The sequence below is a fragment of the Triticum dicoccoides genome, chromosome 1B (assembly GCF_002162155.2).
Source record: "Triticum dicoccoides isolate Atlit2015 ecotype Zavitan chromosome 1B, WEW_v2.0, whole genome shotgun sequence".
In the NCBI taxonomy this organism is placed as follows: Eukaryota; Viridiplantae; Streptophyta; class Magnoliopsida; order Poales; family Poaceae; genus Triticum; species Triticum dicoccoides.
In genome coordinates, this window is record NC_041381.1 from 666,602,148 (window position 1) to 666,611,345 (window position 9,198).

Genomic DNA, 9,198 nt, shown 5'->3' on the forward strand with positions numbered 1-9,198 from the left:
GGGCTTATCAGCTGTCTTTCCAACTGAGTTGGTCAGCAAAAGTGGCCAAGTGCACATCAAAGCTCGAAGCCTCTGATGCGATACAAAAGTGGCATTCGTGCTGGTTCATGCATGCCATTCCTAATTTTTCATAAAAGCGGGATGAGCTGACCAATTACCGAATTGGTCTAGGTAAGAGGCGGCCCTGTTTGCTCTGTCGGCAAAATGAAAAGGGTGACGGTTTGATGGATAACTCTATAAAGTTTGGACGGTCCTTTCCGAAGGAAAAACGTGTTCGTTTATTAAGCAATTTTCTAATAAGAAGGTTAATCCTGTGTTAACTGAACAAAGCCACAGACGACAGACTAATTAAGCATATGTAGCCACATACGATACAAGCATAGACATGGCACCGTCACCGAGGAAGAGCACCGTCACCCCGGCGCGCGTTGATCTTGTTGTACTCTGGGTGCCTTCGCCATCACCGGTGGCGGCGTCGGGGGAGAGCTCAACACCTGACAGAGGCGGCCGTGCGTGTCCCTTGCCGTCGTGGCGACCCTAGGTGGTGCGGCAAGTTGGACCCGGCCGCTGCCCTGCCTCCGAGCACCTTTCCGGAATGAAAATAGTTTAAACACCTCGTGGTCCTCTAAACTTTCGAGGGACTGGTTATCAGCGTTGTAGAGGAGGATAACCAAATTTATCATCATCTAAAGCTTTATTGGGGGTCGGCTAGAGAAGTCCTAAACAAGCCACCTCCTGCTCGGAATAGCATCGCATGTATGCTAGCATACCCTCGATAATCGAGCATCCATCTACTGATCACTCGCAGAGTTTCCGTCCCATTTGTGTTGAGCAGATCACTTGTTGTAGATTTGGGTTCCTATATTTGGATGTGCATGGCCAAGGCTTGCGTATCCCGCGGTGTGCTGCTGGTAATGTGCGGGCTCCTTCTTCTCTCTCCTGCTTTGGTGGCGGTTGAGACGACTGGACAGGAACGGGATCATGGGAGAGAGGCCATGGTAGCGGCAACAACAATGGTTATGGCGGTCTATCAGGAAGCTGTTGCGGGAGGAGTTGGTCCGGACGGATAGCGGCGGTGCTCTGGACATTGGTAGCTCTAAGAGAAAGAGCCTTGGTGGCCCTGATCCGCACCATAATTGACTGATGTCGAGATATCATTGCATGCAGTTTCTATAGAACATCTAGCAAAAGAGCCCGTGCGTTGCAACGGAGGAGAAAATAACACACGCTCTTAGCCGAATAACCATGTCTCAAGATCCTAATAGGTCCAGGTCCTTTATTGGCCTCAGTGCTCACACAACGAAAACACGTTCGAATGTGGTTAGTCTTTGCACTCACTCGCGCACTCGCTCGGAATAAGATGAGAATATGTTGTATTACGCTGAGAGGATTTTCAGAGGTGTGCATGCTTAGTTGTCGATGTTTTCTTTCCTCTTATTATGGTTTTAATGGGTGTTTATTGGCAATTCGGACCGCCTGTATGAACTAAAAACAGATAGTGCACGATAAATTAAGTTTGTACCCAAAATAATATTTTAGAAATATGTAACAGCTAAAAATAGCGTCACTTTAGATTCTACACATTTTCTAATCAAATTTCATATATAACATGTTAAAATCGAAGTTATGGTTTAAAATAAATGGATGTTTTAAAAATGATTCGTCTAACTTAAATATGGACAACGGGTTGATTACCTAAAATTTCAGGAGGTTTTCTGAGAAAGTGTTAAAAACGATTCGGTTGTTACTAAAACACGGAGAGTGGGTTGATTTCAATAAACTGCAGGGGCTATTTGCAAAAAAGATGTGACGGACCGGCAAAAGCAGTCTGTGCTTTATTATTAGGTAGAGATACGTTTGCCCAACATCATATACACCGACCGGAATCCCTTGATAGGTCGATGGATCAAGTTTGTCTTCTTGTCTTGATGTAGCCGAAGAGATGGTTTTGTTTACCACACACATATATATATATATACATGTTACATACATCATCATTGATATATCACAAGTTTGTTGAATTCAGCGATGCAACGGCTCTCTCGCGACCCCGACCCCGCGCCCCTCCACCAGCCCCCACCGGCGGCGGCCACCCCGGCCCCGCCGGCCACCCTACCAGCGCCTCGTGTGCTCCCGCGCTCGCGGCCGCTACCCCCAGCCTGTAGGATGCGGCAGGAGAACGGTGGCCGGCGGAGTGCGCAGGTCTCCCACTCGCGCTCCCAGAAGGCTGTAGCGGCGACCACACCGGCTGCAGCGACGAGCTTCCCAGCTCCGTCACCCGCCGCGCCCGCCACCTTGGTCGGCGCCTCCTCCAACCAGCCGCCGGAGCCACCGGCGTCGATCCCCATCGCCCCTCCCCCGCTCGATCCAGATCAGGCGGATCTGGATCCCGTCTCTCGGTTGCCTCCGGCTGTCCGGAGCGATGCTCCTGGCGATGTGATGGGGGTGCTGCTCGGGGCCAGGCCTGGCTCCCGGTGCTCCGCCGTCGATGGCGAGGGGACTGTGGAGCTGGCCCATCTGCCGCCGGCCATCGTTCCCTACACCATGAAGCGCTTGCCTTGTTGCTCTGTTCTCAAGGATGTGGGCAAACATCCGCCTGATCTGGTGATGTCGGTAGTGCCACCACCTCCCCTCTGGAGCTCCGCTGGCGAGGAGGAGGAGGACGACGACGACGGAGAGGAGGAGCTTGCTCCACGGTCGCCGCCGGCTGCCTCCCAGTATTCCCTGTGCTCTGTTGACGCCAATGTTGCTCATGCGGGGCCGTGGGCATCTCTGGTCGATGTAGATGGTCAGGGTTCAGGCTGACAACAGCGATTCTGGCAAAGGGGACCTGGCGCCACCGAAGACGGCAACGTCTGTTGTCGAAGGCTCATGCTCTGGTGCGGTCGGTGCGTCGACTGCTTGCTTGTATCCTTGCGATCAGGCGGAAGCTGTGGTCACACAACCCGGGGATGGTCCCTGGATTTACGTCGGACGAAGGCGTCGTCCCCGTTGTCATGTGCCTTGCAGCAAGTCTTCCACGTCCCCGACCTTTCATGATGCGAGGTCTGTGCAAGCCGACACATTCAAGAGGAGAACCCGTGGTCGATGTTTCCGTTGCTTGGCTCCGGACCACAAGGTTGCGTCCTGCCGCGACCCGTTTCGATGCCTCACTTGTCTTCGCTCTGGACACCGTGAGAGGGACTGTTCCCTGCGTCACTCCTCCGTCGAAGCTATTCGCCACTGTGTGCGTGACCCCCCAGCTCCGCCTCGCCCTTCCTCAGATGGGCGCTCTTGGGCTTCGGTTCTTGCTCCCGCAGTGTGTGTGCAAGCTGCTGAGTCTGCAAGGATTGTTGAAGCTCCAAGCGAAGGTTCTGTTGATCGGGGTGTTGCGACATCTGATGATGCTATGCTTGTCTCGTTTCGTGCGGAGCAACAAAGCTTGGTTGAGTTTGCGCTCTGCCCGCTGCGCAAGCTGGAGGACTCTTTGTGCCTGTGGTTGGCACGTGCGTCCGACCTCTTGGAGCAGGCGGAGGTGTCTGATGGTGAGCGTGGGTTGAGCCCAGCCTCCTTGCAGGGACCTTGCTCCTTAGACACTTCCGTTCATGGTTTGACGCTACCAAAAGATGGGAGCAAAGGTGTTGATGACATTGGCGACAAGGTTGGGTTGGCGCCCTCAAGGTATGTTGCTGACGTGGAGTCTACAGGGCAGCATGCGTCGGTCAAGTCTATGGCCTTGTATGACAAGGTGGCCACCGAGCTTAGCCTTCCTACTTCTGCCTCCAATGAGGTGTGGGGCGTTGCAAAGGGATGCGCATCGGCATTTGAGGGCCAAAACACTTTACACGTCTTCATCGAGCTGGTCAAAAGCCTTTCTGCCGTGCCTGCAATCACCCAAGGGCTGATTCACCTTGTCAATGCAGCGAAGATCAAGAATGTCAACCAACTGGCAGGCGTCGCCTCGGGCGTGGGGACTGCATGTCATGATGTTAGCCATTAGTATGTGCCTTCCTCTCCTGTGCTTATTATTCTGGGAGTAGTCCGCATGTTGTTTCGCGGGATGGCTTTTGTAGTGCGCCATCTGCGGGGTCTTTGTTGGCTTGTCGGGTCTGTGTGTGGGTTTGACCCTTGATGTATCGGTTTTCGCACGGTTTTCCTGTAATTAACCGGGCAACTATCTTCTTCTCTATTAATGAAAAAGGCAAAGCTTTTGCCACTGTTTAAAAAAAACAAGTTTGTTGAACATATTATAATGTTTTGACTAATTTTCTCAAAGATTTTTTTTAAATTTTCATCCATTTATTGCCACCCCTTTGCATAAGCTTCAGTTCTGTCATAGCCGGTGTCCAAAATTTATTTTAGTCTCCCTGCCAGATTATAGTATTTGGGTTAACAATTTTGCATTCCATGGTCAACTTGTACATAATTTATACACCAGAACTTTTAGTTAACTGCGGACTGATGAGGATAGCTTAGATGGCTACTAATGCTGGAACCTGCTCATCCGACACTGTTGGTCGCATTTTCCTAAATTTATTTTAGGCTTTCTGGTGCTACTTTTTTAGCGGTATGGCCTGCTCGTCAACTACGAAAAGTCTGTTGTGACTTAGTCAATCTCAACTTCTATCCGCTCGATATTCCAGAGATGCTTGGGTAGAATGAGTGTATGTGCATGTATGTGAGCATCTGCGTCAATACTCTGCTTCTCAAAAAAATAGTTGACTTAGCTAAATGCTCACGTCCAGACCTAGTGAGATAGAAGTCATGGAAGTAGCCCATAGGCGAACCACTCATCGTTTTACTCTCAGTCAGTTCCCCTCGGCTTCAACTCTTCACGTGGCAATTGGCATCACCATAAAAAAATGTGATAGAGGGGCCTGGGGGTGAGTGTGGCGGCGACGGCGATGGAGGTGATGGGGGTTATATGCACACGAAGGGGCGCGCTCCAGCAGGAGACAGGGTCGGATTTGCCCCACATCGGTGGAAATGGGTGTTGTTTTTCGTGTGCAGGTGCAAAACATGGCGCGGCTATTAATTGGCGCTCTTCCCGTGGAAATGCGGCTGCATCATTAGCAGGACGAAAATGATAACCATTCGTATGGCCGCACCATTGACCAGGCTACGTGTGGAAGTATGAGGCCGGGTTAAAACTTCCCTCCCACACGAGCGATTGGCGGATGGCACGCTCCAAGCCAGCATCCCTAGCCTCCAAATACAATGGCTCGTGAGCTAGATATGAAGCCCCTCCGTAAATTATGGTAACTTATGGTCATATGGCGATCTGTTAGAGTGTGTTTTTAGGCCAGAATCATCGTATCAATGGTTATTATGCTTATTTGCCCGATATGGTGACTCTCTAGATTTGCTCTAGTATCTCTCCATCTTATTTACAAACATTAATGTGGATGACCCATACTATAGTCTATTTATAAAAAGTCGAATTTCAAGTATAGCTACCTGTGAGAGAAAATTACCGTTTGTAAGTTGCCACCAGAATTTATGAAGATCTAGATGGATTGTTCTAGTGGATTTATGGAAATTACAAGCTCAATGGCCTTTTGTACAGGTGGGGGTAATTGTCCACTACACATAGAGAACTGCTGGCAAAACAAGGAAAGGACACCACCTTACTTTTATCGCTCAAGAGTCACGATCGAAGACCAAAAGGTAATTCACTACAAAATTGTCAGCAGAGCTCATACAGAATTGTCCACCACTAGCTAATTTCTTTCTCCTATCATCATGGCTTGTTAGGACCATCAACCGTATGCGTACTGATATCGCGGTGGCCATTAGCCAAGTGGACAGTTTGGTTGGACATGAATTCAGGTTACAACTGACTGTCCAGCTGAACTTGTGAGTAAGTGGCCAAGTGGACTTTAAGCCTCTGATGTGACTTACTTAAAAGAGAGAGAGAAGAGCTAGCCAATTAGTAGCGGCTAATTGGCCTAAGAGGCGGCCATGTTGCTTTGTCGGAAAAAGAAAAGTGTGATGGTCAGATACTCAGATAGATATGTAGAAAGCTCAAACTATCTTTCTGGATATAGGATTTCTACTCGGGTTAGTGGAGGAAAGAAATACAGGGCAATAGTCTATTCTCCACCAGGAGAGGTTGACAAAGTTGTAGTACATATTTTGTGTATGAATTTCCAGTGTACCAGCATTACTAGGGGCATAAAAGTTATTGTACTTTTCCGTTTTCATTTGGCAGGTTTGTCCATATATAACAATATCAATCCATATTTTATGTAAGAAAAGGAAATCCAGCCTGTGTGCTCAGCATCCACAACTCCGCGAGTGCTTGCTGAATATCCTCGCACATGCATGCACAAGAAAACAGCACAAACCTTGTGGGCGTTTGGGTCGATTAATTCCTGGTGAAAATGTTGTTGAGATCTCAACTGATTGCTAAATCAAACGACCGGCGTCATTAGTCGCAGAAGATCGATCCTAGTGATACGAAATGATAGCTTTCCGTCGAAGCAAGGGCGGGCGCACCACAAGGAGCTGGCCAGCGGATGCGCGTACGGGTGGTCGGCACAGGCCATGCAGCAAAAACCCAACATTTCCGATCAGAGTTAGCTACTCCATTACCTGCATACACATGAGCTTTACTTGTTAATCTCTGGTCAGCACCGGCCGAGCCCCGGCGAGCCTATCGGGCACCACTTCGGAGCTCACCGGCCAGCCGGCCGTCTTATGGCACACCGGGCCGGTGGATTAATTTGGTCGAACCCAAGGAAAGTGCACCAAGTCAAAAAATAATAATGACCTAGCAACGACTACCAACTGATTTGATCTGATATCTTCTATCTCTCGCGTGTGCACGTCGCTCTAGTGCTACACTAGCTACTTTCTTTTCTGGAAGGTGCTACACTAGCTTTGTACGTGCTCTTCAAGCACACGCCTATATAAACCAGCCACCTCCTGCTCGAAATAGCATCGCATGCATTCTGGCATTCACCCGGCACATATCTATCTACCTTGCTCATCACTCGCAGAGTTGCCGTGACATTCGAGATCACTTGCTGTAGAATATTGCTGGTAGGTTCCTGAGCTTGCATGGGCATGGCCAAGGCTTGCGTACTCCGCTGTGCCGTGCTGATGGTGTGCACGCTTTTGCTTCTCTCGTCCTCTTTCATGGCGGCTGAGACGGCTGGCCGACAATGGGATCATGGGACAAAGGCCACGGTGGCGGCAACGACAATGGCGACAGGACGTTTTGTGAGGAAGTTGCTGCGGGAGGAGGTGGTTGAGGTGGACGATGAAGGTGTCGTTGACATTGGCGGCTCTAAGAGGAAGAGCCCCGGTGGCCCAGACCCGCAGCATCATTAACTGAGGTCGTGGTCTCCTTGCATGCAGTTTCTCTACAACGGCATCATATACGTGGGACCTGAATCCCAAGATAGATTGATCGATCAAGTTTGTGTTCTTGTCTTGATATAACGAAAGAGATGTTTTGTTTCGCAAGCATATATGTATACATGTTACATACACCATATAGAAGGAGACGCATCACAAGTTTGTGGAACAGATCAAATGTTGTGACTAGTTTTTTCGAAAGTAATAAAATTTAATTTTTCGCCTGCATATTGCCACCCTTTTGAACTAGATTTATACACCAGAACGTTTAGTTAACAGCGGACAGCACACACCTCAGATGGCTAGTTATGGTGGAACCCGTTCATCCGGGTTAAGCTCCTAGACTTGGCAAGGTTGATCACACTTTCTTAAGTTTATTTGAAGCTTCTTTTTTTTGAAACAGAGGTAGAAGATTTGCCTCATTCATTAAATAAGAGAGAATAGAGTTTATAGAGTGTTACAAGTATCCCACAAACACGACATGACAATCACTCGCGCTAAATAATATGCCCTAGTTTCTTAGCACCCGCGGTGACCCAAAGCTTGGCCTCATAGATAATTGCTTTTAGAAGGATCGGCGGCGGCGCACTTCTGTGTCGGAAGTCGCAAGCATTCCTCTTGTTCGAAATTGTCCAAGAGACAAGCATTGCAAGAGAGGCCATGGCTCGTCTATTGGGGTTATGCAAGGCGGTTCGCCTATCCCACCACGCCATGACGGACACCTCCAAGTGCCAGGAGGAAGTGTCCAAGTGCACATGGCCAAACTCATGGATGATCGAATTCCATGGCATAATGGTGTGATGACATCTATAGAAGAGGTGTGCGACCATCTCGCCGTCCCTTTTGCATAGGGGGCACAAGACGCAGTTAGTCCTACCATGGCCAACTAGGCAAAAAAATTGACCTTGGGTGGCACCCAAGGTTTCCTAATCATGAAGTCCATGGGATAAAGCGTCAAGCCTAGGAATTTGGCTTTGTAAGCCATGGCCGCCGAGTAGGTTCCATCATTGGCATGCTTCCAGGCGATGTCATCATCAGTACGCTCATCGAGGTGAACCTCATTCAGGAGCATCCAAAGGTTAAAGAATTGGCGGATGTGTGCACTAGAGATGATGATATCACGATTCATCTTAAGAATCCAAGCTTGCCCATTGAGGGCCTCCCTCACTTTCCAATTCTTTCTCGCTGAGGCCTCAAAGATGAGGGGAGCAATGCCCTTAGCCTTCCGGCCAAGAAGCCACAGAGAGTCCCAAAATGGCGTTTTGGCACCATTGCGAACAGTGATGGTTGTTGAGGGATAGAAAAACTCAAAATCCTCCTTTGTACATGGGTTGCCAAGCCCCACCCAAAGCCTGTTTGGTTCCTGCCGTTCATACCATGGCCATCAAAGCCGCAAAGCCTGGCCGAACTTGTTGGTATTGAGGACCCAGAGACCACCATATTCTTTTGGGCGATAGTCTGCCTTCCAGTTGAACTTGCACTTGGCCCCGGTCGTCCTATTCGAGGCTTTTTGGTGGTACTCTTTCAGCAGTATGGCGTGCCCGTCAACTATAAGGCGTCTGTGCAACTTAGTCAATCTCATGATATGTCGTCTCGATCTCTTATAGGGTAGAATGTGTGTGTGTGTGTGTGTGTGTGTGTGTGTGTGTGTGTGTGTGTGTGTGTGTGCATGTATGTTAGCGTCTACGTCTATACTCTACTTCTCAAAATAAAATTAAAACTCTTAGTTCACTTAGCTAAACACACCCTTTCGGACCAAGTAGTGAGAGAGAAGTCATGGAAGTAACCCATGAGCTAATCACTCATCGTTTTACTTTCTGTCCATTCCCCTCAACTTCAATTCTTCAACTGACATCA